At 41.4% G+C, this 20,724-nt stretch overlaps 1 long non-coding RNA gene across 5 annotated transcripts in view; it reads left to right on the forward strand.

Moving 5' to 3' along the window:
* Window positions 1–20,724, forward strand: part of LOC134288583 (uncharacterized) — a 280,379-nt gene that overhangs the window by 134,581 nt on the left and 125,074 nt on the right. The window lies entirely within an intron of this gene.

The following is a 20,724-nucleotide window of genomic DNA, read 5'->3' on the forward strand; positions in this document are numbered from 1 at the left end:
GCATTAAAAAGTGAACTCCCAAGGAAAAGTTTCTCTAGAATTTCCTAAAGGTTTGCCTAAAGAATTTCCGAAGGAATTAAAAAAAAAGTTCACAAAGGAATAGCCTGATGATTTAACAGAATAATAGCAGAAGAAATTCGTGAATAAATTTCTGAAAGAGTGCTTAAATGTAATGTAAAAAAGTTTTCCAATAATCGCTGAATCAATTACCAATAAAAAACGCCATAGGAATTGCCGAAAACAATCTTTTTTTTTACTTTCGCATATGAAATCATCGTCATCTTCAAAAACCAGTACGCTAAAAGATCAATCGACCGTAGCATTTCCTAAGTACCCTATTTAAAAGATTAAAAGACCTCGGATACTCCTAGGTCTCGAAGGTCGAAGACCACATTCGAATTAATTAATTACCGATTTTTAACCAGAATGAAAATCTTTGCTCATGATGATCAAACTATTCGATGGGTATCACTGCAATTTGCAGTGAAACAGTCTCCAGTTGGAAAGAAATCGATTACACTAGTTTACAGCATTTTTGAAGTCGGTAAGCTGATGATCGTTTCTGGTGTAGAATCATGTCCTGCGTTCGAAAACGCGACGGAAAAAAAATACAGTAGAGCGGTTTTTCGACTTTCCATACAAGGTTGATGATTTGAAATCGATTTTTGTTCTATTTTTAAGCAAAGTCGCTCACTTCACACACCTCATTCTCCGTAATCAATGCGCCGATTGAGCTGAATTTTTTACTGTATCTCGCCTACATATGTTATGTCAAAAAAAACGTTGACAAAGAATTTTGAAATTCTTAAAAAATACATTTCTTCACATATTTTTAAAAATTTTGCTAAAATTTAAGGAGATCGTTCCCAAAACTCGCCAATATCTTGAATTTTATCAATCTGTTGCAAAACCTGCATTCAGATGAACGAATGGTATTACATTCAGCTTTCAATTTATGGAAAAAGATTTAAAATTGGTTGAACAAAACGCAAGATATTTGAATTTTATTAAATTCCATATTTTAAAAAGTTGTATTGAGTCGATATTGAGCTAAAACTCAAAAACTGTTCCACTTTAATTTTTTTGAAGCACGGTTTCGAAATCAGCGCTAAATTATGCTTCAAAAATTTTGGTCGTTGACGGAAGTTCACGACTTTTGTTTTATTTTGTAAACTAGTGTTATTAATGAATGAGGCCTCCGATTTGAATGCGGCCTTCGGTGAAGTTTTAGCTGATAGAATAGTCTATGAGAATACTTGGGAAGATTCTTCAGTTGATTGAATGAAGCACACCGTTTTCCCATACTTACTTCGAAAGACTTGTGCAGTTTCAATTTTCAACCAAATCAGCTCAAATTTTGGGAGAAGGCATAGAATCTGGTTATGGTTTGAATAATCGATGTGGAGCCAAAACGATTTTTAGAACCACGCTAGTGTATATCTACTCATTTGCGCTACCTCGCATGTACCTGTTGCTTCCCATCCTCGATCGCGCACGATGCTACCTAGTATCGCTTGTGGTGATCTACCTCAAAATGTTACTCTGTTTAGGTAATTATTTTGAAGATGAAACGTATCCCACCAGTAGGTATCCCTCACGAATAAGTTATTTTAGATATACCTACTCGGTTCAAAAAGCTGTTAGAGGATGCCAGAGAACAGCACAAAGTGTTACAGTCTCATTAAGGAAAGAAGTTATCATACGTTTCAATCCAAGATGGTGAAGAGGAAAAGTCAACCAATTATCAGCTCAGAGAGCAGAAGTGATTCCGAATTCGGTTCGGATCTTGACATGGAGCTGTTGTCGCTGGCCAAGAAAAAGAAGACCAGCAGGCTGGCTTCGAACTCTCCCCGAGTGGAGGAGTCTTCCGATTCTTCCGACTCCTCGGATGACGATTCGAAACCAGAGGCATCCATGCAGTGCATGAAGCGAGAGACGAAGCAGCAACAGCAGGCTGAGTCTGGTTCTAGTTCTGGTGAAGACAGTGATGATGAAAGTGAAAGCAGTAGCAGCAGCAGTGATTCTGAATCTAGTGAAGAGTCCGATGACGAGAAGATGGAAGATGTAGAAGATCGGGCCACATTGAATGCCTTGCCAGAACGAGTGAGGCACGAGACCGAACTAGTGAATAAAAGTGGAATTAATAATAATGAACGATCAGTTGAATCGGAGCCAAAGGTTTTGTCGGAAGACGAATCTGATTCCAGTTCCAGTGAAGACAGTGACGATGAAAGTGGGAGTAGCAGCAGTGATTCTGAGTCCAGTGACGAGTCTGGAGATGTGAAGATGGTCGACCTACGTCGAGTTAGATTGGTTCGAAGGCCCGCAGTGGTTGGCTCAATTTTGGCCAGACGCAGGCGATCCCCCGGAATTTGATTCGGCCATGCTGGAAGAACGACCAACACCTGCATTTCCAGCTCAAGCAGTACCTCCAAGCGAAATCTTCGTCGTTCACGGAACTCTTCCGTATCGTAGCACTGCTGCTTCGATTTCGGCACAACTCGCAAAAATGCAATCGGCCGTCCAGGAAAACTGGTCCCCTGACGCTCGAGGAACAGGAACAGGCAACTAAAGCTTGAGTCATTTAATATCTGGACGCAAAAAACGGATCTGTCTCGGAAATATGATATTGAAATAAAAAATATTTTGTACTTAAAATCATTTCGAATTTATTGAACTTTCTAGGAAAAATAGCCTTAAAATTATTCCGAATTTATTTTTATGAATTTTTGTTCCACCATCTTTGCATCTGTGTTGCATCCCGACCACCTTTCCACTCTTCTTCAACTTCTGCTTGACAATTGCCCAATATTTGTCGATTGGGCGGAACTAACGCAATTTGGTGGATTGATTTCTTTTTTGATAAAATCCACCTCGTTGTATTGATACCACTGTACCACTTCTCTGATGTAGTGGCAACTTGCCAGATCTGGCCCAAACTTAACAGGTCCATTGTGAGCAGTACAGAACGGAAGAATACGCTTTTCCAGGCACTTCTGCTTGTACACTTTGGAATCCATGGTCCTGTTTGTCACGAAAACCTTTGTTTTTTGGTCGCAGCTGCAAATACCTTCCCAGATTATCAACTTTCTTATTGGCAAAAACAAACTTGAACTTACTGGGGACATCACCCCGACCTGTGGCTTTATAATATTTTTGTCCGGGAAGCTGACCATAGTCCATTTTCACGTACTTCGCAATGTGTGAACCTGTCCACGTTGGATTTTCGAAGTGTGTGTCCAAAATAAATTATCGATGCGCGGCTTCAACTACGTATAACTTTTAAGAAACGAAACCAATCGTGACAAAATTTTCAGCACTGAAGGAGGCAACATTCCAAAACAAACTGCTGTTAAAATTTTCCGGATCCGACCACCAGGGGCACTACAGTAAATTGAACAGTGCGTCCAGATATTAAATGACTCAAGCTAGTTCGCTTGTCCCAGCAGGAATGCTACCCACAAGAGCTAAAAGAGCTGGCCAAAAGAGGATCGGTTCACGACTCGTCCAATATCGCTGCGCTGCATCCACAACTTTGTGACGGCGTGATGCGCGTCGGCGGCCGGCTCTCTAAGGCATCGATATCGTTCGATCGCAAGCATCCCTATTTTCTACACCACAAGCACCCTCTCGCAACGATGATCGTACGGCACTTCCACTACAAGCTCTTTCACGCCGGTCAACAGCTGCTGGTCTCGGCGGTCCGCGGAAAATTCTGGCCTGTTCACATCCACAGTTTGGCTAGGAAGGTGATCCATGAGTGCATTCCGTGCTTCCGGAACAAGCCAAAGGTCCTGGATCAATTGATGGCCGATCTTCCGTCGGCGAGAGTCAACCCCGCACCACCGTTCATGAACGTCGCAAGTTCGCAAGTTGAAAAATAAGCTAATCGTTTGCAAATTGTCGGTAGCACCACAGCGCTCGCTACCATCTCTCACCGGAGGAAGCCATGGTACCCCTCCAACAGCCGTCGTCAACTGGTTGGCATTGGGCTTGGCCAGCTCATCCTGTCGACCAGGGCACCGAAGGCGCGAAGCACGAAGTCAACGAAGGGTGGTCATCCGACCACAGAAGAGTTCACGTTCCGAGAACACTGCCACCCAGGCGACCACCATCACACTCTACGAAGGATCTTCAGGCACCGTTTTTGCCTGGGTAGGAAATCACCAACCAAACCATCACCATACGCACCACCACTACGAAGAACCACTAACCAACAACGTCCAGAATGTCGTGGAAGCGGTGCCAGTGTCCCGGGTCAAACTGCCGGACATTAAACTACCGAGCTTCGGTGGAAGGATCCAAGATTGGACAAGTTTTCGAGACACCTTTCGGAGCCTGATCCACAACAACCAGAATTTGGCTGACGTCGACAAATTCACCTACCTGCGATCATCCACCACGGGCGAGGCACTCCAAGAGCTAGCGTCGCTGGACCTCACGGGCGACAACTACGAGGTGGCCTGGAAGTTGCTGGAGAAGAAATACGAAAACAAAAAACTCATTGTAAAGGCCCATCTGGACGCGTTATTTGCTGTGGAACCGCTTCGTAGAGAAAACTGCGAAGCGTTGAATCACCTCATCAGTGAATTCGACAAGAACCTGCTGATTTTGAACAAGATTGGGGAGCAGACTCGTCTCGACCAAACCACTCTCCGCAACTGGGAGACGCGCCACAACAGCAAAGACGTCCCAAAGTACGACGATCCGATGCAGTTTTTGAGAGATCAGTGCGCAGTGCTGCAGTCAATTGCTCCTGCGAAGATTCACGATGTCGACAAACGCCCTCCACCTCGGTTCTCAACGACGCACACGTCTGCCTAGTCGCAGCGGTGGTGCTTGTTTTGCGGAGACACGTATCATCTGCCGTTCAAGTGCAGTAAGCTGCAGAACATGAATGTTGCTCAGCGGGCAGAGCAAATCAACAAGCAGCGACTCTGCAGAAACTGCTTCGCGGCAGGACACTTCGCCGAAGGATGCTCCCGAGGTTCTTGCACCCGCTGCGGACGAAAACACCACACGATGCTTCATTTCGACAGGCCGTCGAGCAGCAGTTATGCAGCGAAGCCACCAGTTCCCACTAGTGCCCCTCACCCCGTTCCGCAAACGCAAACCTGACCAAGTGCAGCTCCAGCAGCACACCAGCCACAAAGCCAGACACAAACACCATCCACTCAACCAGCCACACAGACACAACCGACATCATCATACCCGGTGATTCGCTCACAAAACACTCACCCACAACCCACCACTGACCCACAACCTGCAATTTCTCTCGAAACCACTGAATCACCGCACGGCTTTGGCATGACAACTCGTCAAGTGTTAATGTCAACTGCTGTCGTGAAGGTGGTGGACCGTTTTGGCAACACCGCGCTAGCCAGAACGCTTCTGGATTCGTGCTCGGAGTTCTGCTACATGACCAGTAGCTTTTCCAAGAAGTTAAAGTTCGAGGCGAAGCCAAATTTCCTGAAGGTGCAAGGTATCTTCAACAGCAGCGCAACCTCTACGAAATCTGTGGAGGCAAACATCGAACCAAGACACTCGTCAATTTCCTCGTTCGGTGAGCTGATGCAGTTCCACGTTTTGCCAAAAATCACTCAAACGTTGCCGCTCAAACCTGTGCGGATGGACTTACTGGAGATTCCCTCCGATGTGGTCCTAGCGGATCCCACGTTCGGAGAGCCCGGTCCGGTCGATATGATCATCATGCTGCGTACCGGAAGAAGAAAGTTGTGCGATAGCGGACCAACGCTGCAAGACACAGTCTTTGGTTGGGTCGTGTCTGGAAGGATTCCGGAAATGGCAAGCTTGCTGCTCACAACAGCAAGCTACGTGTGTTCGACGGCGGACCTCCAGGAAATGACCGCCAGGTTCTGGGACTTGGAGACCTGTCATGTCAACCGGACCCATTCAGTGGAAGAAACAGCCTGTGGAGAAATGTTCAAGCAAACAACGACTCGGGACGAAGAAGGCCGGTTTGTGGTAAGCCTGCCAAAGAAGGAGCACATGCTGAAGCGGTTAGGAGAGTCCCGTGCAATAGCCATGAAGCGGTTCATCGGCTTGGAGAAGCGGTTCGCCCTGAACGCCGAACTTAAGGAGTCCTACAAGGAGTTTATCCATGAATATCTCCTGATGGGCCACATGAAAGAAGTAGACGGAGAGCAAGCTATTGGAGATCCGGTGTACTACATGCCGCATCACGCGGTGTTGCGACCGGACAGCACAACAACAAAGTTGAGAGTCGTTTTTGACGCGTCGTGTCGGACTTCTAGCGGCATCTCGCTCAACGACAGTTTGATGGTGGGACCGGTCGTTCAAAACGATCTGATATCTACAATTCTCCGATTCCGTCAGCACCGGATCACCGTCATCGCCGATGTAGCCAAAATGTATCGGATGGTTCGGGTTCCAGAGCAAGATCAACATCTACAGCGCATCCTTTGGAGAGACACGCCGGATGAACTGGTTAAGACGTTTGAACTGCTCACGGTCACGTACGGCACTGCGAGTGCTCCGTATCTGGCCACAAGGTGCCTGAAGAAGCTGGAAGAAGACAGTGGATCTACGCATCCGATTGTGGCTCGGGTTGTCCAAGAAGACTTTTACGTCGATGATATGTTGTCAGGAGCGGACACCGTTCCCAAAGCACGGCAGCTGATGAACGAAGTCATCGAGCTGACAAACACGGCTGGTTTCACCATGCGAAAGTGGAACTCAAACTCACCGGAGCTGCTTTCGACCTTGCCCAAGCATCTACGAGACGAGCGGTCAGTCCTGGATCTAGACTCCTCAAGCGCAACGGTCAAGACTCTGGGTCTGCGATGGGACACTCAGTCCGACGATTTCTGCTTCGCTTTCCCCGAGTGGAGATCCAATTCCTCCTCCATCACGAAGCGCAGTGTTCACTCCGACGCTGCTTGTTTCTTTGATCCACTGGGCCTGGTTGGGCCAGTTGTAGTCCAAGCGAAAATCTTCATCCAGCGGCTGTGGCTGCTAAAATGCGACTGGGATGATCCTCTCGAAGAGTCTCTGCAGGAAATGTGGATGGAATACAAGCATAACATGGTCGCATTGGAGTCGCTATCGATTCCTCGCTGGCTCGGTGTCAGCAACGACTGCACAGAAGTGCAGCTACACGGGTTCTGCGATGCATCGGAAGCTGCGTACGGAGTGTGCCTTTACTTACGTTGTACTGCGTCGGATGGCACAGTCACTGTCCGGTTGATCACTTCCAAATCACGAGTGGCACCTTTGGAAAGCCTCCAGATGAAAAAGAAGAAGATGACTATCCCCCGCCTCGAGCTGTCCTCGGCACTTTTGCTGAGTCACCTGTACGAAAAGTACAGCCAGATCCACCCGAACCTTCCAGCGTACTTCTGGACAGACTCGATGATTGTCAAGTGCTGGCTGGCTTCGCTACCCTCACGGTGGCAAATCTTCGTAGCAAACCGCGTGTTAGGGTGGGACCAAATTTGTGCTCAAAATTGCGATATCTCTACTGGTTTTTGAGATATTTGAAAAAATATGTCATATTTTGGTATTTTTTGGGTTAGATACCAAAATATGACATTTTTTTCAAATTTCTTGGAAACCATTGGAGATATCGCAATTTTGAGCACAAATTTGGCCCAATTGGGTTCTAAAATCACCTATTTAGTCTAGAAATGTTATGTAGGAAAATTAATTTTGAAATTTTTTTTGTAGGTTTGTTCTAGTAAAAATTTTACTTAAACCCTTTGCGCCACCCCTAAATGTCAACCGAAATCGCTCATTTTTGTACAGCTCACTTATTTCGACTAGTGGATCACTTTACACATGGGAAATCATATCCCGGAGACATTTTTTTAAAATTAGCCCCACCCTAACCGCGTGTCGGAGATCCAGCATCTCACCAAGGATGGAGTTTGGAACCATGTCCCGGGCACCGAGAACCCGGCAGATTTTATCTCCCGTGGAATGTCGCCATAAGGGCCCATATAGCCGAGGCGGTAAACGCACGGGTATTCAGCATGACCATGCTGAGGGTGACGGGTTCGATTCCCGGTCGGTCCAGGATCTTTTCGTAAAGGAAATTTCCTTGACTTTCTTGGGCATAGAGTATCTTCGTGCCTGCCACACGATATACACATGCAAAATGGTCATTGGCAGAGGAAGCTCTCAGTTAATAACTGTGGAAGTGCTCATAGAACACTAAGCTGGGAAGCAGGCTTTGTCCCAGTGAGGACGTTACGCCAAGAAGAAGAAGAAGAAGAAGGAATGTCGCCAGCACACCTTCAGTATCAAACAATCCGGTTCGAAGGACCATTTTTTGGCACGGACCTTATAAAGTGGACTGTAAAAACTAGTCCGTCCGAACGCGGGTCACTTCAGAGGTCCTTGACCTCTGCCTTCGTCCATCGACCTTTCTTCAACGGTGGAAATAAAAACACTCGCGTTGTGGGCACTAGAATTTGTTGCCGGACCGGATCGGACCGAAACACAACGCGTGTTATACGTTTGACGAATGGGTGCATACTAATTTATTCAAACTTCGTACAAAGTGATCTTGCCCGACTTCGGGGTTGCTCTCGAGAAGCGAGAGGTATTACTCTTCTCATGAGTTAGATGAAAGCGATCTAAAGAGACCAGAACCAGTGGTTCACAATCTCAGACCGAACAGGGATTTCTAAAGTAATTTCCACAACAATCGCCAAAGGAATTCCCAAAGTACATCCCAAAACAAAAACCCGAAGAAAAATGCAACAGAATTGAAAAATTTCCAAAAAAAACTGCCGAATGCACTGCCAAGTGAATTGCAAAAGAGATAATCAGAGAAATCTTAATGGAGTTGCTGGATCAATTCCCAAAGAAATTTCCAATGGAATTTTCAAAAGAATTGTCAACGGAATTCCAATGATATTTCTGGGGATTTTTTTTTATTTTCGTACAAATTGGTACGAAGGTTCTCAGAATTAGATAAAGCTTTTTTCACAGGTAGGGAACAAAAAACAAAATTGAAAAAAAATTAGGGTCGCCTAATTTTCCGGAAAACTCCAGCGGAAAAGAATCATTTTTTCGCAGGCACCGCCTACTTTGAAAAATCATAACTCAAGAACGAAGCATCGTAGACACATTTTTTGTGAAACCATCTCAGCAATTGAGAAAAAATACAAAATGAAAAATGTTTTCCACAATTGAGGAAACTCGGTTGGAAAACTCGAAAAAAGCTTTTTAAGAAGCCCTGAAAAAAATCTCAAAAAATAACATTTGTGGAAGGAAATAACATAAGCTATATAAAAAATTTTAAGATGTGTTGTTTTTCGTTCATGAGTAATGATCTAGCGGATTTTCCTCAACTGTGGAAAATTTTATGGAAAACAATTTTCATTTTATATTTTTTTCTCAGTTGCTGAGAAAATTGGCTTATGATTTCACAAAAAAAATGTGTCTACTATGCTTCGTTATTGAGTAATATTTTTTTAAATAAGGTGGTGTCTGTGGAAAATGTTTGATTTCCACTGAAGTTTTCCGGAAAATTAGGCGACCCTGATTTTTTTTTCAATTTAGTTTTGTTATTATGTATAAATGTGAACCCCATCTGTGAAAAAAAAAAACATGAAATTCTAAGAACCTTCGTACCAGTTTGTACGATAATAAAAAAATCGCCCTTCTGTAGAAACTAGCAAAGCATTTTTCGACGAAAATGTAGAAAGAAACCGTGTTAAAATGTGATTTCCAGATAAATTATCAAAAAAAAAAAAAATCTGAATAAATCTCCATTATTGTTCCTCAACGAATGCTCTAAGGCAATATTGAAAGACTTTGAAAAATAAAACCAGTTAGAAACTAAGAATTCGTTGAGAGAAAAATTGAAGGAATTGCCCAAGGAATTTTCCAGAAGAAAGGACAGAGGATTTACCCAAGGTAATTGGTAAAAATTTTGACCGAAAGTTACCAAAGAAATGGTCAAAGGAATTGCAAAAAAAATGAAGCCGTTTTTAAAGGAATTGCCGTAGAAAATGCTGAAGGGTATTAAAAGTGAAGGGACTGCTAGTGGGGTACTTTGATTATGGGAAATTGCGTGATAATTTCTGAAAACTATAGCCGAATTGATTGATTGATTGATTTGTCTTTATTAAAGAGACTTTCAGCCCTTTTAGCTGGTTCGTCTCTATTAGCATATAGCCGAAGAAATTCTCACGAAATTTCTGAATGAGTTTTTAATTGAAATGTAGAATAATTTTCTAAAGGATGGCTGAATCCAAGTAATTGCCGGAAAAAATATTAAAAGGTAATCCTAGAAAGATTTTTAATACCTGGTCTGAAAAATCAAGATCATATCATGTATATCAAAAATATATCCAAAAAAGTCTTTGGAAATCAGTGTATCGGGCCCGTTTTACCCCACTCTCTCTCTTTTTGGCCTTTTTAGAAAAATCCTGGAGTGCAAAATAAATTGTTTATTTCATTCGTGTTTGTGTAAAAACTTTCGTAGTATTGAATGGAGCTGGTTTGGCTCACCGCACGGCTTTAAAAATTGAGATATCTTCAAATAACCCCGAGATCCCCTATTTCTTTGAAATTGCACATGCACCTCCGCCAACCCTATGTCAAATTTCCGATACTATGAAAGTTTTTACACAAATACGAGTTAAATAAGACATTTATTTTGCACGCCAGTCGGGAATAAATGAGGATTTTCTCAAAAAGGTGTTTCAGAGAGAGAACGGGGTAAAACGAGCTCAATACGCTGATTTCCAGCATCGTGCGGCGAATGACACCCTCCTTATCTGAAACTATACAGATTTTTACAGTTTGTGTCAAGAATTTCTTCAAATCCATCCACTCCGAGCAGAGATATTGAATTAATTCGCGTTTTACACCTATTTTTTCCCACTGTGGCATTGCTGAAAAATTTCTCAAAAATACCGAATGAGTTTCGATGGCACTTCCAAAAACGATTTCTAAATGAATGTCAAAGGAATTTCCGGATCAGCTCTCAAAAGAATCCAAAGGAGTTGTTAAAGAAATTTCCGACGAAAATTCCAAAACCATTACCATGGAATTTGTCGACAGAGTAGCAGAAGGAAATCAAATTGAAATAATTGAAAGAATTTCTAAAAAAAAATACTGCAGGACTTCCAGAAGAAAGAGTTATACTAAACAAATTGCCGAAGAAATTCCCAAAAAAAAAAAAATCGCGCAGTAATTTCCCAGGTAGATTGTCAATTCCCATGAAATTCCGTAACGTATCCCACTATTGTGTCTGAACACTTCTTCGCTAATTCCTACAATAATTGAATGGGCGTTTTTTCGTCAATTGAGAAAATCCTTATATTTTTCTAGTAATGTATTTTGAATTACCTTCTTTGGGTACTATTTTAGCAATTTCTGTGAACCATGATCCAACAGTTCCTATAGTTTTTCTTGGGATTCTTAGGCATTTTTTTTTTGATAATTACTACCTACGGCATTCAGGCACTTCTGGGGGAGTTTTACTAACACTGCTACCTTTGGAAATTTATTCGATAAATAACTTTGAAACTGTGAGCCCCAATAGCCACAACTGTAATGACGTGGGTATTCAGCATCACCAAGCTGAGGGTGACGAGTTCGATTCCCGGTATGTCCAGGAACTTCTCGTAAAGGAAATTTCTTTGGCGTAGAATAATATCGGGCCTTGAACATGAAAAAAATACCCAATTACCAAAATAATTTTGAAATACAAAAGGAATTGCTAGACAGATTCCCAAAGAATGAAACACATCAGAGAGCAATCTTCAGAAAGGTTCACATTGAAATGCATAAAGGCACCGTAATGAAATGATCGAAAAAAGAAGGAATTGACAAAAGAATTGCCAAAAGGAATTCCGAACAACATCACAAATTGTCGAAGAAAATTCGAAAGGCATTTCCAGAGCATTTTACAGTGAATTTGTCAACGGAATAACAGAAGGAATTCAAAAAGAAATTGTAGAAGTAATTTCTTAAATGAATTAACGGAAGAAATTGTAAAGTAATTGTCAAAGATGTTTTTCCAGAGAGTTACCAAAAAAAATCTTTTTTGGCGGAATTAAAAACAGCAGAACTTTTTCGGTACGTTCGGTAATCGATTTTAATGAGGTACAGTACAGCAACTGTCATAAATGTATGCAAAAGTTAAAAGATTAATTTTTGTCGTAATAAGCTGTTCTGATTTCTTCAACCATTTGCCGATCACGGCTCTCAAAATTCAGTGTACATGGAGGCATTGTTAACCCTCTAATGCAGTGATTCCCAAAGTGGGCGAAAACTAGACCCAGCGGGGCGAAAATTTGAAAAATCAAAATTGGGGGGCAAAAAGGTTCCGGGTCATTTGGCCGAACGCCGTTTGGCCAAATGCCGTTTGGCCGAACGCCATTTGGCCGAAAGGGTCATTTGGCCGAATGCCATTTGGCCGAATGCCGTTTGGCCGAAAAATGAATGATGAACTTAGGTGACCATGCCCCCGTTCCCAGCCTCAGTATAACTTGAAAGAACAGCCTATGAGTCAAAGAAGGAAAAATCTTATAAAAATATAGGCAGTTTTAACGCCAACTAAGCACTGAATATCAAAACTAGAAAGAATAGCCTATTATTAAAAGAAGGAAATATTTCTGATGATCATATTGGGAATAAGAATGTCGAAGACTTCTTCTGAATTCTTTTGATCACGATTCGGCCAAACTGCATTCGGCCAAATGACCCATTCGGCCAGATGGCATTCGGCCAAATGGCGTTCGGCCAAATGGCCGGACACCGGGCAAAAATACTAAGAAGGGGGGCGATTTTTTCAATGATGGGAAAACATCGATAGTATGATATTACAAGTTAAGAATGTCAACTGAATCATAAAAACTCCCTGTTATTCAGGCCTGCTAAATATCAGTCTCAGTGCCTGTTTTTTCAGCAGAAAATGAATGACTGCGGCGGTTGTTTTCAGTTTCGCGATGTGAGAACTGACAGAGTCCGAGAGTTCCATTCGTGAGCGACCCAACAAGGTCAATTCCCAATCATCCACACACCACTCATGTTGACAGGCCATTCGTCCCAAGCGGGTGGCTTGTGAGAGTGAGTTCCTATACGCTACCACGAGTGAAAACACTCAACTACAAAAAAATGAATGGAAATTTAGCCCTGTCAGCTCTCGCTTTCAGCACGCTGCATGCGAGTGTGAGTTGAGTACCTACTTCATTTCGCTCCCGTGGTGCTGATCGGAAAACAACAATGACAGGAAAACCAAAAAGGAGAAAATGAAAAAAAGTAAAATATCGCTATCATAAAGGCCTGTCGAAAAATTGCAGCCCTGCCTGTTATTCAAGCTTACAGTTTTAGTTTTGTCTAGGACTACAGAAAAAATACTGTAACTATTAATCTTAAACATCGACTTTATTTCACATCATTATTCGTATTTATGTGGACTCTTTGGTAAAATAGCTAGAAAAAAAGACTGCTAAACGTATTTCTGAAAAGTTTCTGTTATTCTGGAAATCTAAAAAGATGTATTTGGAAACTCTTATAACGAATATTCGTAAATCGTGATTAGTTTTGTTAGAATGGGGCACGTTCGGTGTAGTACTAGATTTGTAGTAATGAACTGAATTTTACTATGGTAAGAAGGTCAATTCTCCGTTTCTGCAATGAAATGGTGCAAAAAGCGTGGGTATTATGATTCCTTGCCTAATTTGATGCTGTTTGAGCAAAACTTTGGATAGCTATGTTGTTTATGTTGCAAGAAATGGAGAAAACAACAACACTGTTGCCCAAAGTTTTGCTCAAACAGCATCAAATAAGCAAGGAATCATAATACCCACACTTTTTGCACCATTTCATTGCAGAAATGGTGAATTGACCTTCTCACCATACTAAAATTTAGCTCATTACTACAAATCTAGTACTTCACCGATCTATCCTATTATAAAAAGAACTTTTTTGTCGAATTGATGAGCGTGGAATTTGAATCAAAAACATGAGGTTCAGACGAATTTCATAATACTTTTCTGATGAAATTCTTAACACAGTGCTTATAAACAACTTTACACATAGTGTTTGAAAATATTTCAGAGAAGCTTCTCGAGGAATCATACGAAGGTCGTTAATTTTGATCTGGATTTGGAGAAAAAACTACATTTGAAAATACACCGGTATTTTTCTGATTTGCACTTTTTTTACATACCATATTTTTATAATTGTTTTCAAATTCTCCACCAGTTTTATTTGAATACTTAAGACCAAACAATGACTTTCGGTTGTTGAAGAGCTCCCTTTTAAAACAATGGTAGAACATCTGGTTGGGAATATCGAGTGTTCATAGGTGTTCACAGTCCGATCTATTTCGATTATCAAGATTATCAATGCTCAATCAACAACGATTTGAAAAGTATTGAAAAACACGATATCAATAATTATTTATTTATTTATTTATTTATTTATTTGTTTATTTAAGTTCATCGGACCTCTTGGTCTACATGAACTGTTCAAAATCCTTAAAATAAACAGTATATAACTATGACTTGTTACGATACAGTACACATCACATAAACATAAACTTAAAGCAAATTGGAGCGGCGAATTCTATCAGCAAAACGATTGGACGGCTCGTCAAACTCGAACAGATCTTCCACTGTGCTGAATGTGGCAATCGGTTCATTATAGCCATACAGAGTCCTATGAAATCTATGTACCAGCAGAGTTGAATAGCGTAGTGTTCTGCTGGGAATCCGGAAGTTGATCATCGCCCGCAGCTCTGGGGAATCAATTTCTCCATTGATGAGTTTGGCAATGAATACAGCTTGCTGGATCATTCGACGACGTTGCAGTGTTTCCAAACCAAGTAACTGGCATCTCTCCGGATATGGTGGCAGGTTTACTGGATCCCGCCACGGTAAACTTCGTAACGCCATTCGGACAAAACGTTTCTGAATCCTTTCAATCCGCAAACACCATGATACCTCATGCGGAAACCAAACCAAAGAGGCATTTTCCAAAATTGGACGTACGAGCGAGCAATATAACGTCTTCAGGCAATGTGGGTCTTTGAAATCTTTGGCTACTTTGAAAATAAAGCCAAGACGTTGTGTGGCTTTAGAAACAATCAGCGATCGTTGGCAATCAAACGTAAGCTTTGCATCTAACTGAACCCCCAAATCACAAATTTCAGTGGCTCTTGTCAGGAGGGCTCCATTAATATTATATCCAAACAGAACTGGACAATCAAGGCGACTAAACGAGATTACATGACATTTTGCAACACTGATGACTAATTTGTTTCTCTCACACCAATCAACAAACAGTTGTAGTCGATTTTGCAGACGCAAACAATCATCCACAGATCGCACCTCAAGAAACAGCTTGAAATCATCCGCATAACCCAGCTTGCAACCATCGTCAAAAAGAAGCGAGACGTCATTAAAAAACAATGAAAACAATAACGGTCCCAAATTACTTCCTTGCGGGACACCCGATTTGTTGGAGAAGGGCGCCGATACTACGTTGTTCAGCTTCACACGAAGAACTCGTCCTGACAGGTAGGAATTCAGCCAAGATACTATTTGCGAGGAAAATCCAAGCCGCGATAATTTGTAGAGGAGAATTTTGTGGTCGATTTTATCAAATGCTGCTTTCAAGTCTGTGTATACAACATCCATTTGCGCTTTGGCTTCCATACAAGTTAAGCATTTGGAGGTGAAATTCAACAAGTTCGTTGTGACGGATCTCCCTGGCATAAATCCATGCTGGTCAAAAGAAATATAATTTTTTGCTCGGTCCAGCATAGCTCCACTAACGATTATCTCGAAAATCTTCGAAGAGGCGGATAAACTGGTTATTCCACGGTAGTTTGCAACATTACGTCGATCACCGCTTTTGAAAATTGGTGACATAAATGATTGCTTCCACAAATTCGGAAATGTTGCTTGTTCAAACGATCGATTAAAAATAATACTCAATGGTTTAGCCAAAACATCGATGCAGCGGCGAAGGACTACAGAAGGTACACCATCCGGGCCGGGAGAAAACGAGCATTTCAATTTTCTTGCTGCATTTACAACTAATTCCGGTGTAACAATGAAGGTATCCAGATTAATCATATCACATGGAAGATCGGAAGCAACATTTGCCGCTTCCTGATGCGAAGTAGTGTTGCTTGCAAAAACAGCAGCGAAATGTCTGGCAAACAACTCACAAGACTCAAAAGTGGACGCAGCGGTTTTGTTTCCATGATAAACATTAGAGGGTATTGACGATGTTTTCCGCTTCGAATTGACAAAATTCCAAAATCCTCGTGGATTACTACGCAAACTGGATTGTACTCTGAGCACATACGATTTGTACAGACTGGCATTAAGGTGACGGTATGCATTAACTGCACGATGAAAGTCCCGGGCATTTACACTCGTTCGTTGACGTCGAAGTTTTCGTTGCAAAGTGTTTCGTTCACGTTTTAAATGCCTTAGCCGAAATGTGCTCCACGCTGGAGTAACAGCTGGCCTAACACGCGGTACATTCATATCTAGCCACTGATTTATTTCGCCACAAAAACATTCTGTCAAATCGTCAACATCTCTAGATGCAAATAATGATTCCCAGTCAATGCTGTTCAGATAACCGGAGAGAGCAGTAAAATCAATCAAACGATAGTTCAACGGACGAATAGCTTGATCGTGATTCGCAGACGGGCGAGCTTCAACAACATTTCCGCGAAACGAAACCACGAGCGGTGGATGATGCTCATCTATTGCAACCATTGGGGCAGGATACCTCTCTACCAAAGCATCACATTCGGGCGGACAAAAAACCAGATCAAGTGTACGGCCGAGCAAATTGTACTCCAGATTTTGTTGTCGCAAACCCAGAAATTCCATACCATCCAGTAGTGTATGGCTAGAAGATGGTAGTTGTGCACTATCACACACGATACCGACGTCGTTTCTTACCCAATGCATGCGTGGCTGATTATAATCACCACACACAAAAACCACACCGTCTGTTGAACTACCATCGCACAATTCTTGCACAGAGGCGATGTGTTCATTGATGATGCTTGTATTCTGACTACGATCCGGTGGGATGTACACAGCACAAAACGATATTTTTCTCCCTTTTATATTTGCCGAGACAGAAACTTGTTCGAGATTCTGCGCGTTCGTGGTAAAGAGCTGACTGCTGATGTACTGCTGAGCTACAGCAATCAAAACGCCGCCCAATCGTGATTTATTACTGTTTTGTGGACATCGATCGCAGCGATAAACGTTGTAAAGGGCTCCAAAAAGTTGTAGTGACGTAATGCAGTCATCAAGTCCGGTTTCAGTAAAAATTACCACGTCAAAGTTGCAGTCCATTGAGGCCAGAAATACCTCGTCAATTTTTGTTCGCAATCCTCTCACATTTTGGTAATAAACCGTAATACTGGGATCATGGTCGGAATGTTGCTGAAAGAAAGGGTGATTGAATTCAGGGGAAGAAGCAAAATCATCTAAATACTCGCCTCTGGTGAGAGTCCTGGGACTCCCACCTTCCACCAAACAGTATGTATGCACGATTAAAATTCAAATGAGGAAAATCAACGCATGTACAAAAAAGTTTGATGAAAATGAGAGTGACACAGATTCAGATACATTAAGTGTCACTGCTATCTTTGTCACAGTAGGGCTTTTGAAGAATTTAGCTAAGCACAGTTTCAGCCTTCTACTATAGAAAAATGAAGTCTCACCTAGGGGGGCGAAAATATTTTTTGCAGCTCTAAGGGGGCGATATCTCCTAAAAGTTTGGGAAACATTGCTCTAATGGATACCTGGGGTCCATTTGGACCCCAGGTAACTTTGTAGTAATGGCAAACAAGTTTGGTAAAACATATTGACTTTATTTTTGCAATACCTTCAAACAAGAGCTTGTTCTACTATTTAAGCAAAAAAATAGTTGATTTCATGGCATACTTTGGTTTTTATTCCATGTCAAAGTTGAACCGGGCGATTTTGTATACCTGGGGTCCATTTGGACCCCAAACTGAATTCTCTATATCTTTTTATTCTGTTGTTGTAAAGTATTCATGTCTTCGTCAAATTTGTTCGGTAGGTCAAGCGCCATCTGGCGGTGAATTGGTTAATTCGAAATTTCCCCCACTAGATGACGCTATTTGGAATTAACAATTTAGTAATATAATGTCTTAAAACGAAATTATCGGAAGATCTAGAACTTGTACAAGCATCACGTCTTCGGGAAAGTTGCTCAGTAAGTCAAGTGCTTACTGATAATGGATCGATTGCTTTGAAATTCCACCACTAGGTGGTGCTACTGTGCATGTAAATTTGGTATCCCATAATATGCCATATATATCACTGGATCCTTATTTTTTAGAAAGATGACGTCTTCGAGAAAGTTGTTGTATTGGTCAAGTACTTCCAGATGATGGGCCGTTTGATTTGAAACTCCACACATAGGTGGCGCTAGTGAGCATTCTTAATGTACATCCCTGGATCGGGATCCTGATCACATAAAAAGATGGCATGTTCGGCAAAGTTGTTTCATAGGTCAAGAACTTACAGATGATGCTAAATTTGTGTCGGAAATCTACACATAGGTGGCGCCACTGAGTATGCCAATTTTATACTTCAAATATCCCAGGATTCTAATAACTCTCTTATCGTCTCTACTATCTTTAGCAAAGATGTTTGGTAGGTCAAAAATTTGCAGAAAATGGATCGCTTGAATCGAACCTCTGTCACTAGATGACGCCAGTGAGCATACACATTTTGAATCATTTATATATCAGGATTCAGATTATTTAGAAAAGTATAAGATTCTGCAAATAAGTTGCAAGAACTTAAAAATGATGAGTCTGAATTTTGCTCATAGGTGGCATCAGTGAGCGTGCAATTTGTATATCTCATATCGCACAAGATTCAAAGAAAGAGAGGAAAACGCACAATTAAAAACATAAAATTGCTCTCATGCAGAGTTTGTGTGCGGGTGACTAGACTCCTGCGTGAGAGCAGTGAGAGCCAGCAAGTCATAATCCCAGTGCACAGTTTCTGCACGCACTCAAAAAAAAGAAAACACCACTCAGTGAACACGCAGAGTGTTCACAGGGAACTGTTCAAATATTTTGATGAACCAAACGCATACCAGTGGATCCCAAAAAAAAAAGCTAAGAGACATCACATCTTGAAATATCAGAGAAAAACAGACATAACACTGACACAATTTCTCACCCATATATCTCAGGGTTTTGAATACTTAGAGTATTGGTGTGTTCGGCAATACTGTTGCGCTGGTCAAGGACTAACAGTTAATGGGCCGTTTGTTTCGAACTTCCACTAATAGGTGGCGTTAGCGAGCCTGTAAATTTTAGTTTTGAAATATCTCAGAACGCTGATTACTTAGAAAGATTATTTCTTCGACAAAACTCTTTAGGAAGTTAAGGGATTACAGTTTTTTTAAAATAATTTCATGCAAAATTTCATCTCTAGGTGGCGCTAGTTACAAATTTTCAATAGGTTGCAAATGATAAGAATTTCTAAAAATGTATTCAACAAACTGTAACTTTTTTCCCTTCAGACATATTTGAGTCAAGTCTAATGATAATCAAAGATCAATGTATAAGTCATACATTTTCAAAATTTCATTAAATTTGGTTATGACACGAATGCCACAATGTAGTTTTAACGAACTGCAGAGAAATAAGGAGTATTTTACTAGAAACACTTCAACTTCACGTAGAATTAATAAATCTTGCCCAAATTTGTACCAGTTATAGCTAACTAGTTGGGAAACTTGGAGTCAAAGTTTGATATTTTTTTCGGCACCTAATAAGAAGTTACAGCTTGTTAAAAACTGTCTAGCTAATAATCAAAATTTCTATGATTTTGCAAATTCGCTACTAGCGCCACCTAATGAAAGAAACTATAATCAAATAATAATTCAACTGAAAGTCCTTGATCTTCTGAACAACTTTGCCGAAGACACCATATTTGTAAATAATCAGGATCCTGAGAAATGTAAAATTTAAAATTTGTTTTCACTCCATCGCCGCCTAGCGGTAGAATTTCGAATCATACTGTTCATCATCAAAAAGTTCTTGAGCAGGCGAATAACTTTGCCGAAGACACCAACTCTCTAAATATATGGGAGAGAATTTTTGTCTTGTTTTTGACATCACATAAATCACAGACAAGCAGATGTAACTGTAACAAAATGTCAATCCCATATATCTCAGGCCCCATTACATGGAGCTTTGTGTCTTCGGCAAAGTTGTTTGGTTGGTTAAGGACTTACAGATGATGGTACGTATGATTCGAAATTCCACCGCCCGGCGGCGCTAGAGTGCAAACAAATTTCAAATTGTACAGATCTCAGGATGCTGATTATTTGGAAATATAGCGTCTTCGGCAAAGTTATGTGATAGATCAAGGAGATTGATTTGAATTATTGTTGTATTCGAGTTTCTGCCACTAGATGACACAAGTTGCAAATTTGCATGCAATTTTAATTATGTGCTAGAAAATGTTCAACAAGCTGTAACTTTCTATTGAACGCACTAAAAACTCTCAAACTTTGACTGCTGGATGCCCAAGCAGTTAGCTAACCTGATCAGAATCCTGCGGTATATGTAATATGCGTGCTCAGTAACGCCACCTATACGTTGAGTTCCAAATCATACCGCACATCATCTGTAAGTCGACCTACCCAAAAACTTTGCATGAGTAATCACCTCTCTAGGTGCTCTAT

The sequence above is a fragment of the Aedes albopictus genome, chromosome 2 (genome assembly GCF_035046485.1).
Source record: "Aedes albopictus strain Foshan chromosome 2, AalbF5, whole genome shotgun sequence".
In the NCBI taxonomy this organism is placed as follows: domain Eukaryota; kingdom Metazoa; phylum Arthropoda; class Insecta; order Diptera; family Culicidae; genus Aedes; species Aedes albopictus.